Source organism: Pristiophorus japonicus, chromosome 7, assembly GCF_044704955.1.
Source record: "Pristiophorus japonicus isolate sPriJap1 chromosome 7, sPriJap1.hap1, whole genome shotgun sequence".
In the NCBI taxonomy this organism is placed as follows: Eukaryota; Metazoa; Chordata; class Chondrichthyes; family Pristiophoridae; genus Pristiophorus; species Pristiophorus japonicus.
The window spans coordinates 50,762,121-50,775,626 of NC_091983.1; positions in this window are offsets into that span (position 1 = coordinate 50,762,121).

Sequence of the window (13,506 nt, forward strand, 5' to 3'; positions counted from 1 at the left end):
AGGTGCATGACGATAAAAAAGTTTTAGTTACATTCTTAATTAAATGTGTGAATAAATGGTTGACTGATAGTCCCGGTGAGTGCTTGAAAACTCCTTGGGGAATAAAAGTTGAGAGCTGTGGTGAGCTTCTCTACCACTGATACTGCAGTATAGATGGTTGACTATTCCTATAGATTTTCTTGAATCAGATGGCACACCTCAGCATAGGCTTCCTGCTGAGCCTTAGTGTCTTCATGCCCTGCTCCTCCATCATGTCCAGGTAGATGACTGCTGCAATACATGGAGTAGCTGGAGTAGTACACATTGCAAGTCATTTACCTACTATTCACTTCTGTCATTGTTGCTGTGATGCTTGAAATGTTCATCGTTGTTAAGTACACTAATGCTAGGTCTGACTTGGAGTAAACTATTTACTTTGGCGCAAAGCTCCAACACTGCATCATTTTACAAGACCTTTTCATAACTGACCTTTAACAAGACATTAACAAGTTAAATTAGCCTTTTTAAAAAACTTTTCACTGATATTTGTTAGGATAACCATGGATGAATATTGTATCACCACTTTCTTCCAACATTATACCACTTTCTACATACATCCTTTTTTTAATTAACACAATCAGTAATGTTGGTCCTTTATAATGTGTTTCTACAATATAAATGTTTCATTTTCCCAGCACTTAAATGATTCAGCTTAACCAATGTAAAACTCACAAATTTTTAAAAACTGAAATTTCTATATCCAGAATAAGGGTTTAAACCTGATAAAAAATCCAAAAATTACTTACTTCACAAAAACATGATTACATTTATCCACTGAACTGTCTTTTGTACCTTTAATGCTTTCATTAAAATTTTTACTTGAAGGTCTCACTCTCTCCTAAAAGCCTGGGTTTGGAATTGATATGTTTTCCCAGAGCTGTGGCATTGTGAAGTGAAGTGTAGTCTGAGCCTACGCAGCATGCATAATTTCCCAGGATGCATGTGCACCATTCAGTCAGCAGAACCTATCAAATATATTTCTTTCATTTCTATCAGTTTCTGTTCAAAAGAACCACACACTAACCCACTCTCATTCTTCCTGCAGGACGAGCTTGCGAGCAACAACCGGGAGAGGACCAGAACCGGGAGGCGGTGCTGCCAACACAGAAGGCCTCACTGTAATGGAGGAAGCTGCTATGGACATCATTTGCAGAGGGAGGACGTGCAGTGTCAGAGATAGTGATGCTGAAGGTCAAGTGCAGCAGGCTGTTGGCTCTGGTGGGGAAGGAGTGCAGTTGAAGCACTGATTGATTAACTGTTGTCAAAGAACTCTGACTGCAGGCTGGTGCTCTTCTACTTTTGCTCCATATTTGCTGTCATCAGAGCCTTATCAGAAAGCAGAAGGCTTTTCTGCTGAGCCGGCTCCATTTACTGTCCCTGCTGCACTGTAATGTTGTGCAGATGACCACAATCTGGGACACTTTCTGCAGGCTGCACTGCAGAATGCCTCCTGATCTGTTCAGGCATTGTTTGAGCACTCCTATCATCTGCTTTATGATAGCTCTTGTCGACCGGTGGCTCTGATTGAATCTCATTTCAACAGGCGTGCATGGTTTTTGTGGAGCTGTCATAAGCCACGTGTGAAGGGGTTGCACTTGTCGTCATGCAGCCATCCTCTGACATGCTGTGCTGTGTCATGGGGATGGGGAATAGTGGACTGACTCAGTATAAAACCATCATAACAACTGCCAGACCACAGACCTGCGTGAATTGCTGGTGGTGGTCATAGACCAGCTCAATATGAAGGGAATGAAAACCCTTATGGTTCATGAACGCCATTGCCTCTTTGGCAGGGGCCCTGGTGACTACATAGGTGCAGTCAATCATGTGCTGTACTTAGGGGAAGCTTTTAATGTTTACAAACCCCACAGCCCTTTCCTGCTGGTTCCTGGAGCTGACGGAGAACATGGTATGCTGTTTGGCGTTTGCTAAGATAGCGTCAGTCACCTGCTTGATGCAGGCATGGAGTGCAGATTGACTTATATACTTTTGTCACCAGGTGCAGCCTGTACTGAAATAAAAACAGAAAATGCTGGAAATACCCAGCAGGTCAGGCAGTATCTGTGGAGAGAGAAACAGAGTTAATATTTCAGGTCGATGACCTTTTATCAGAACTGGAAAAAGTTAGAGATGTAACAGATTTTAAGCACGTGTAGGGGCAGGGAAAGAGGGGAGGGGAGGTAAGAACAAAAGGGAAGGTCTGTGATAGGGTGGAAGACAGGAAATATTAAATTAGAAAAGGAGATGGTAATGGGACAAGTAAAGAAACAAAAGATGAGTCTAGAAGAGGTGTATATGGGAATGGCAGAATCATCAACAGCTGCCATGTGAAAAAATATGGATAGAGGTTAGGATGTGAAATTCTCTGTACTGAACCCAAGGTGAAAAAGTTGGGAGCTACAGTGACTTTCACTGCCACATGATCAAATGTGGGATAGGTTTCAGGTCTTGCTGTAAGGGGCTACACAGGTTGGTGACAGCCTCTCTGGAGAAGCACAGCTTCTTATGTGCTACTCCTCAGTAAACTGGAGATAGGTTGCTCTGGGCCTACAGACTGTATTGGTAGCGTAAGGGCACCTGCAAGCAGTCATCCTCCTTGAAGCTATCCTCCAAATACATCTATCTGAGGTTCCCCGACACCTTTTGCAGCTCCTATTTCTCCTCTTCTTTCAGCCAGAATGGATTGGCCAAGATGGCTCCCATCTTCTGCAGTAACCAGTACCTCCCTGAGCTTCCTGAAGGGTGTGAAACAAATTAAAGCAAAAATGCAGCGATTTCCAAACATATACACTGGTACTGTTGAGATATTATATTGAGATTGGGGCTTAGAAACATTGCTTTGGCAGAAACAAGATATTTTAACCCGAGGATCTTTAATGTGGACACTGGCTGGCAAAAGTGGTAAATGTTCCATTCCCCAGCACTGACATCCTGTACCTTAATTAGAAGTTTCACCAAGGAAAATGTTTCAAAGCAACAACAATAAATGCTTACTAACGTAAGTGGAAGTGAAAGAGGAAATGATTAGCCTCTGCCGTTATTTTTGCATCACATTAACATGGTGGCAAATCCAAGTCCAATTGCAAAGTTACTCAATGAAAAATGTCTGGTGTTGCAGCATAATACGGTCAATATTATGAGCACATGTGGTCACTGGGTGAGTTTCCCAGCTATCATAACATACTCAGAAATTTGCCACCAATGAATGCCACCATGGCGCAATTTGAAGTGGTAGCACAGTGCTCACATCTGCAATGTTCCATATGTTGGGTTTCCAAATTTAACCACGTTGCTGTGAGGAGCATCTAAATAAAGAGCAAGGAAGACAAAGTTCCTGGCACAGTCTCCTCCAGAAGTGTGCCAATTGCCAAATTGGAGGATGGATACATTATTCCTGTCCACCTCTGCAAAATTAAGCTTTATTAATTTCAGAATAATATCAATGCTTCAACACTGCAATTTGCATACTACTACAGTAGCTATTCTATTGCAATGTTGCACCACTCATACAAAAGAATCCATTTACAGTCAAATATCAATTTAGGCCAATGTTTATGCCCAATCTATTATCCACTGATGCTATGCATGCATACAGATATGCTCAACCAAAGAAGTCTACAGTTCACTGAAGTTCTGATGAAAAGGAAATAGCTAAAGTATTACTGTAGATTCACAAGAATGTTATAAAGTTTGCTATTTTTGTCACACATTTTTGAATTTGCTTGCAGGGTTGCCATAACCTGGTTGCTGAGGATAATGGTTAAAAACATAGAAATCTACAGCGCAGAAGGAAGCCATTTCAGCCCATCGTGTCCGCGCCGGCTGACAAAGAGCCACATGGCCTTCAGTCAGCAGCGCTGAAGGTTACATATACACCTATGAACAATGAACAATGGCGGAAAGGTAAAGAGCATCCTTGATATTATTGCTCTTAGCTCCCAATGAAAGAAATTAGTCCGCCTGTTCCTAAGGAAGGGGGCAATCATATTATGAAGCTGTTGGTATGAAACTGCTGCCTATGAGGTGCTGGCTGTACCTGCGCCTGAATGTGCTGACTTTGCTCCATAATGTGAAGTCAGCTCATTTACATAATTCTAAGGGCTAGAACCTCCACTTTTTTTGCCCACTTAATGCCCATTTTACTGCTGAAATGACGTATAACACCCATATATCGCCCATTTTGGCACAAAATGGAAACTGGCGGGCATTTTTCTAAAACTTATCGCCGAGCTTTACTTTCCCCATGTGCTTAACGGCAAGAAAAATATTACTGCCCGCCCACTTTTTTGGGGCGGAATCAGCAGAATGGGCGAATTCAACGCCCATAATAGCGCCCAGCATTACTTTCCTCACAGAATTAATGCCGAGATTCAATATTAACGTCCGCCCACTGTTTTTGTCGTAAAGAGCATATTTACCCAAACTAGCGGCCATGGAGATCACCCATCGTCAATTTCATCACCTCGCACACATATCGTCCACAATATTGCTCGCCTAAAAAACCACCCACAAAAAGTGGAACTAACTGGAATGAATCACAGCGTTATGGACGCCATGTTCTACATCACATGTCGCGTCCTTTAAAAGGCTGCTGTGCTTCAACCTCGGCAGAGTTCGGATGTACTCTGCAGGTCATTGGAGTTGATGTGAACATCTCTAAAAACATCTTGACTACACTGTGACCGATTAGAATTGAAGAGGTGTGTTCGTTGGGACATTCCTTGTTTGCGAGCAATCGGTGGAAAACAGAGAGCTACTGCAATGGGGCCTGTCCTTTCTCACCCTCTTTTGGTGACGAAATACATGCAGCAGACTCAACATCACCGAAGGAATGCTCCACTGCATTATGTGCCCAATGTAAGAAGTTGACAGATTGATGAGGAGGACCAGACGTTACACCTCCCGCAAATACAAGGAGATGCATTCTTACATCAACTTGCCTGACACCACCTGCCTTCGAAGATGCGCTTCCACAAAGAGGTTATCACTGAGGTATGCCAGCTGATAAGGGTAGATCTGCAGCCTGCCAGCACCATCAGTACTGCACTGTCCGTCGAGGTCAAAGTCATCGTGGTACTGTCGTTCTACGCATTGTTTTTTTTTCAGGCCACAGCTGGCAACCTTTTGCGGACTTTCTCAGCATGCCACACATCGCTGCATTAGACAGGCCACTGAAGCCCTGTACACACGCAGGAGGGACTTGATCAGCTTCCCTATAACGAGGGAGGCTCAGAGTGAGAGGGCTCTAGGATTCTCCAGAATTGCAAACTTTCCCAAGGTGCAGGGAGCAATAGACTGTACGCACATCGCGATGCGGTTACACCTTTTCAGGATGCTGAGGTTTTCAGGAACTGCAAGGGATTCCACTCCCTGAATATCCAACTGGTTGTCGACCACCAACAAATTATACCGACAGTGAATGCTCAATTTCCGAGCAGCATCCATGATGCTCACATCCTGCGTGAGAGCACTGTATCTGACTTGTTTAACAATGAGCCACAAGGTCAATGCTGGATGCTCGGGGACAAAGGATATGGCCTCGCCACCTGGCCGATGACCCCCCTGCATGACATCCACACCGAGGCCGAGTGACGATACAAGAGTCACAGAGCAACTCGAATATTGTGGAGAAAACCATTGGAATGCTGAAGCAGCGCTTTAGATGCCTGGACCACTCAGGAGGCAAGCTCCAATACCACCCTGAGTAGGTAGCTCAATTCGTGGTAGTGTGCTCTATGCTACACAAATTGGATGTCAGGAGGGGACAAGAATTGCCTGATGAATCAGACATAGTCCACCTCACTAGAGAGAGGAAGAGGAGGATGACATCGGCCCAGACAATCAGGCTGACACTGAAGCCATGCCCCGCACCCTGTAGACCATATGAAAGGGCCCATTGTAGTATAATAGCTCCAAGAGACTTACATTAGGAGCTCATCAATGATCGCTTTGCCTGAAAGAACGTTGGTGTTATTTACAAGGCTGACACACTGCTGGGTGTGCAGGTCATACATCAATGGTGGGCATCACCTTGGTGACAGTTAAAGTTTAAGTTGATTGAAGTTAAGTGTCATTATACCCTTTGATGTTAAGGAATCAGCAGCGTGTAATGGTGCAGCTATCTGAGCCAATGTGCTACAAGGTTTTGTTCAATAAACCGAACATTAGTCTGAAATCATCAGTATTTCTGTACAAACCAACCCTCCAACCCCACTCCCCGCCCCCGCGCTTCTCCGCCCCACCTCTACCCCTTTCCCTTCCCCTCCCAACTCCAAGCCGCCTGGCCGAGGAGGTCCTCAGGCGATGCTTCATTCATGGGGGGGGGGGGGTGGCATAACGGCCGAAGCGCTGGCTTGGACAGATACGGCTGAGGATGTACCCGAAGTGGGAACGTGCTCCGAGCCATAAGCAAGTCATCATCATAAGCAGTCCCTCGGAATTGAGGAAGACTTGCTTCCACTCTTAGCATGAGTTCTTAGGTGGCTGTACAGTCCAATATGAGAACCACAGTCTCTGTCACAGACAATGGTTGAAGGAAAGGGTGGCCGGGGAGTGTGGTTTGCGCACGCTCCTTTTGCTGCCTGTGCTTGATTTCTGCATGCTCTCGGTGACGAGATTCGAGGAGCTCAGCGCCCTCCCGGATGCACTTCCTCCACTTAGGGCGATCTTTGGCCAAGGACTCCCAGGTGTCAGTGGGGATGTCGTACTTTATCAGGGAAACTTTGAGGGTGTCCTTGTAGCGTTTCCGCTGCCCACCTTTGGCTCGTTTGCCGTGGACGAGTTCCGAGTAGAGCGCTTGCTTTGGGAGTCTCGTGTCTGGCATGTGAACTATGTGGCCTGCCCAGCGGAGCTGATCAAGTGTGGTCAGTGCTTCAATGCTGGGGATGTTGGCCTGGACGAGGACGCTAATGTTGGTGCATTTGTCCTCCCAGAGGATTTGTAGGATCTTGCAAAGACATCGTTGGTGATATTTCTCCAGCAACTTGAGGTGTCTACTGTACATGGTCCATGTCTCTGAGCCACACAGGAGGGCGGGTATTACTACGGATCTGTAGACCATGAGCTTGGTGACAGTTTTGAGGGCCTGGTCTTCAAACACTCTTTTCTCAGGTGGCCGAAGGCTGCACTGGCGCACTGGAGGTGGTGTTGAATCTCGTCGTCAATGCCTGCTCTTGTTGATAGGAGACTCCCGAGATAAGGGAAGTGGTCCATGTTGTCCAGGGCCGTGCCATGGATCTTGATGTCTGGGGGGCAGTGCTGTGCAGCGAGGACAGGCTGGTGGAGGACCTTTGTCATACTGATGTTTAGTGTAAGGCCCATGTTTTCATATGCCTCAGTAAATACGTCGCCTAAGTCCTGGAGTTCAGCCTCTGTGTGTACAGACGCAGGCTTCGTCCGCTCGACAACAGAGGTTGGGGTGGTCTTGGACCTGGCCTGGAGACGGCGAAGGTTGAACAGCTTCCCTCTGGTTCTGTAGTTTAGTTCCAGTCCAGCGGGAGCTGGTCAACTGTGAGATGGAGCATGGCAGCGAGGAAGATTGAGAAAAGGGTTGGCGCGATGACGCAGCCAAGCTTGACCCCGGTCTGGACGTGGATTGGGTCTGTGATGGATCCGTTGGTAAGAATCACAGCCTGCATGTCATCATGGAGCAGGCAGAGGATGGTGACATACTTTTGGGGGCATCCGAAACGGAAGAGGACGCTTCATAGATCCTCGCGGTTGACAGTGTCAAAGGCCTTTGTAAGGTCAAAGAAGGCCATGTATAAGGGCTGACGCTGTTCCCTGCATTTTTCCTGCAGCTGTCGCGCTGCAAAAATCATATCTGTTGTGCCCCAGAGGGGACGAAATCCACACTGCGACTCTGGGAGGAGCTCCTCGGCCACGGGGAGAAGACGGTTGAGGAGGACTCTAGCGACGACTTTTCCAGTGGCTGATAGCAAGGAGATTCCTCTGTTGTTGCCACAGTCGGACATGTCCCCTTTTTTAAAGATGGTCACGATCACTGCATCTCTAAGGTCTCCCGGCATGCTCTCCTCCCTCCAGATGAGAGAGAGAGATAAGCAAGATGTTGTTGCTGTCTCTCATATGTAGTTGGCAATGGGGGTGCATCACCTTGGGGTGCAGTGCCGTGCTCCGGGACCACTGGGAGCCCTCTGCCACCAGTGTTTCTGGCTACCAGCTCCAGGGCCTCCTCCATCCCTTCCATGTTATATATTATTTGTTGGACAAAAACTCGGTGCCAACTATGGTCTTGGTACTTAATAGGCTTTTTGCTACTGGTGAATCTCCATCATTCTTCCCACAACAGCCAAACAAACACACACCACAGCCATACATGCTTTCAGTGCCTCTGAGCTCCCTCTCTCTCTGTCTCCTCTTCTGCACATGTCATGATGACCCTTGACCTTCTGAATTGCGGGAATCGAGCACTACCATGCCGTTGCTAAGGATGGCTACACTTTACAGCAGAAGGTCAAAAAGATTTAACGCTACCGCCCATTTGATATCGCTTGCGGTAACGCCCGTTTTCAAAAATGTAAACTAGGTGTTTTGGGAATGGGCGAGAAGCCGGTGATCTGAAAACCCTTTTTTAATGCCCACGCCAGAAATAATGCCCATTTGTGGGCGATAAGCACAAAAGTGGAGGTTCTAGCCCCAAATTACTCTAGGCGCATTGCGCATGATGCACTGGGAGTTCGTTAAGTTCAGGGGTGGAATTTCCAGTTCCAGCAGCTCCAAAGAGGCTGCTGGCTGCCCATAAGAGTGAACTGTGATTTTTTTTGCTGAAAAAGCAGTTAGGAACAGAAAAACCCCATTCAGTGAGCAGGTGCCAGACGACCTGCTACAGAAAGTCCTGCAATGAAGAGTGGTTCTATTGGTGGAGAGGGCGACCTTGCTATTAAAACTACAGCAGGGCAGCATGAATGGAGGTGACAGAGATTACAAATGCAGACAGGAGGGGCTTTCCAAGTCGATGACCCCTGACCCCATGAGGAAAGGTGTCAAGATTATGGGCAAGGAGGCAATCAAGGGAATGAAGGAGGGTGAAATTAGAACCCTCCCACAATTTCATGGTCTGGCTTCACTTTTCCTTTATTATTTCCTTATTTATTCCGTTTTTCACACATTGACTTAAGTACAGCGTTTCAGTTCAACACAGTGCGATATTTCACCATGTTTCAAGGGGTACCTCACTGCAAGAATTATAAGCATGTTTTAATCAATTCCTCCAGGTACGGGAGGATGATAAATGAGGAGAAGAAAAAACAATGGAATTGCGAGACGGTCAGCTCCAGGCCTCCATCAACTGTTGAGCCTGGCGATTTGGACCTCACCAAATATTCTTCGGTGGTTGCACATTACAGCTTCAAGGATTAATTTGAGAGTCTGTCAAACAGTGTACAGTGTAGGGGCATCCCTGAAAAAGTCCACAATCTATACCTGTGCAATGCTATATGGGAAACGTGGCTACCCTTGGGCCCTCTGTAATGAACACCCCCACCCACATCCCCATCTTCAAACTGAGGTCCCAAGCTTAGGGCTAGCTTCCCTTAGGAACAATTAGACTGATGCAATGGATACTACTATGTGTAATACAACAGACTTGCTTTGCTGCAGGAAAGAATCCAATAGGGAAAAATGCTAGTATAAATAACAATACTTGTTGCACACGAAACGACCCCTGCTATAAAATGTCCATGTGAGGACGTTGGTTGCAAACAGAATTGGGCTCAGTTTTTACACCCTCCATGCCCAAATGTCCTGTCGACATTCATTTTCTAGGCTCACTCACAGAAAATGGCTATCTGCGTCAGGTACTAGGGGATGATTTGTTGTCTATGAAATTGTTCCCCCAGTATGGGGGTGAGGTGTGGGGGGCGGGGGAGAAGAAATTGATATCGGGGGAAAAAAGCAAGAGAAAAGAGATAAGGCTTGTGTGTGAGGGTGATTTACTTTGGAGGTCAAATGGCACATTCTATTGCCAAAGTAGCCTTAACCCTGGCAAGCATAAACAGGATCCATGCTGTCTGTTCACCATTAACTGTGAAGTAAGGAGGACACCACAGGATAAGACAACAGCCAGGGATCAATGGAAGAATGATGAGTGCAAGGTAGAATACTGCAGTCTGCTGTGAGTAGGATCAGTTTCTTTGTGAAGTTCTATTTATTTTGTGAAGTTTTCTTCCTAATCTCCTCTGCCATAAAGGATTTAATCATATTTTACCATGTATGGTAAGAAAGGTATAGTTAATGGTATTACAGTACCTTTCAATTGGATGATTATTCAGAGAGAAACTGTTAAACATAGAAACATAGAAAATCGGTGCAGGAGTAGGCCATTCAGCCCTTCGAGCCTGCACCACCATTCAATAAGATCATGGCTGATCATGCAACTTCAGTACCCCATTCCTGCTTTCTCTCCATACCCGTTGATCCCTTTAGCCATAAGGGCCACATCTAACTCCCTTTTGAATATATCTAACGAACTGGCCTCAACAACTTTCTGTGGTAGAGAATTCCACAGGTTCACAATTCTCTGAGTGAAGAAGTTTCTCCTCATCTTGGTCTTAAATGGCTTACCCTTTATCTTTAGACTGTGACTTCCCCAACATCGGGAACATTTTTCCTGCATCTAACCTGTCCAATCCCGTCAGAATGTTATATGTTTCTTTGAGATCCCCTCTCATTCTTCTAAATTCCAGTGAATATAAGCCTAGTCGATCCAGTCTTTCTTCATATGTCAGTCCTGCCATCCCGGGAATCAGCCTGGTGAACCTTCGCTGCACTCCCTCAATAGCAAGAATGTCCTTCCCTAGATTAGGAGACCGAAACTGCACACAATACTCAAGGTGTGGTCTCACCAAGGCCCTGTACAACTGCAGTAACACCTCCTTGCTCCTATACTCAAATCCCCTCGCTATGAAGGCCAGCATGCCATTTGCTTTCTTTACTGCCTGCTGTACCGGAATGCCTACCTTCAATGACTGATGTACCATGACACCCAGGTCTCATTGCACCTCCCCTTTTACTAATCTGTCACCATTCAGATAATAATCTGCCTTCCTGTTTTTGCCACCAAAGTGGATAACCTCACATTTATCCACATTATGCTGCATTTGCCCATTCACCTAACCTATCCAAGTCCCTCTGCAGCCTCCTAGCATCTTCCTCACAGCTCGCACTGCCACCCAGCTTAGTGCAAACTTGGAGATATTACATTCAATTCCTTCGTCTAAATCATTAATGTATATTGTAAATAGCTGGGGTCTCAGCACTGAACCTGCGGCACCCCACTAGTCACTGCCTGCCATTCTGAAAAGGACCCATTTATTTCCACTCTTTGCTTCCTGTCTGCCAACCAGTTCTCTATCCACGTCAATACATTACCCCCAATACCATGTGCCTTAATTTTGCACACTAATCTCCTGTGTGGGACCTTGTCAAAAGCATTTTGAAAGTCCAAATACACTACATCCACTGGTTCTCCCTTATCCACTCTACTAGTTACATCCTCAAAAAACTCCAGAAGATTTGGCAAGCATGATTTCCCTTTCATAAATCCATGCTGACTTGGACCGATCCTGTCACTGCTTTCCAAATGCGTTGCAATTACATCTTTAATAATTGATTCCAGCATTTTCCCCACCATCAATGTCAGGCTAACCGGTCTATAATTCCCAGTTTTCTCTCCCTCCTTTTTTAAAAAGTGGGGTTACATTAGCTACCCTCCAATCCATCGGAACTGAACCGGAGTCCATGGAATATAGGAAAATGACCCCCAATGCATCTACTATTTCTAGGGCCATTTCTTTAAATACTCTGGGATGCAGACTATCAGGCCCTGGGGATTTATCAGCCTTCATTCCCTTTATTATGCTGCGAATCATGCGATAATGTTATTCTGATTTTGGGCTGTTGGGATCAGCTATGATACTCTCAGCAATGCAGAAACACTACCAATTGCCATTAAAGTCTCACCCCCTCTTGCATACATCATACCACCACTTGATCTACCCTTTAGCATGCTTAGAACAGAAGAGACTTCTGGTTTAATTTTTCAAGTTCAAATGCAGTTAGTAGCATTACAGAAAATACTATCTGCTGATAAGGGAGCAAAAGATTCAATCTCAGCATCCTGCTAACATTCATAAATTGTTCGATTGGTATTTCCATAATTTATGATATCACTAGAATTCCTGATTGAGTTCCAACCTTGTCGCTCTCTCCCCAGTAGCCATTAGTTGACAATATCCTTTGCTAGGAATTGGTGTTTATGATTTACAGCTTTAAAAAGGGATGGATGAATATCTGGTTTGGGACAAGAGTGAGGGTTATAAGAATATGTACAGATAGATATGACCGAAGGTTCTGTGGAACATGATAGTTCCTGAGCAGCTGGAGCTATGGAAATATCATGCCAAGGAAGGTATCTGGTCAAGGATAAATAATACACAATGTACAGTTAGATACATACTCTGGAGTTTTGCTTGATTTACAATCAGGGGTAGGAAGAAACATTGAAGAATTATCCCTCAGGAAAAGAAATAGCTTGGATAGAATCCACTATAGGAAGAATTGTACATGGTTGGTGGAGCAGTAGGCTTGATCACCCAACTGCTGTATTCTCATTTCATGTTTTGTAGCATTCTTACGTTCATAGTATTATCCCAAATATATAAAACCATCACAGCAGGGTTAACAGATAAATACATTTTAGACCTGTATAAACCACTTTTTCCACAGGATTGCTTTCAACTATAACGGGTTGCATGTCATGTGATGCACCAGCAATCAGGCGTCATACTGCTGCTATCACTTTCCATTACAGTTAAATGCGGGTTTTAAAAAAGATAGAAGAATATCAATTAAACTACAAAACGCTACTATCCTAGCACAGGAGCACTTTGATCACATGAAACTTGTGGAAAGGTTATGAAAAATACCTCAGAAATAATGTGAATTACAACAACAACAAGTTGCATTTAACAAAGTACAATGTCCCAAGGTGCTTCACAGGAGCGTTATCAAACAAAATTTGACTGAGCCACATAAGGAGTTATTAGGGCAGATTTGGTCAAAGAGGTAGATTCTAAGGAGGCGTTTTAAAGGAGGAAAGAGAGGTAAAAAGCTTCTAAAATGTACACGTACCACAATGAACCTTACCACAGTTACACTGCGCGCAAATGCAGCACAGTATTCTTCTCTGATGCTGCATGTAAATATTTGATAGGACTCTTACTTATTTAATTTGTAACAATGTTCCCCAACAATTAACAACCAATGCATAAGTACAACCAGACATGTGCTCTGGTGTGGTGTGATGACCCAACAAGCACTTGTAACTGTGAAAGTGAATGTGCAGGAATTAATTGTTAGCCCCCCTCAATGGAAGAATTGTTTTTACAAATTGCACAATATGGCAGACTGTGGCCAGCAGCAGTGAATTTAAGCCACCTAATGATAATT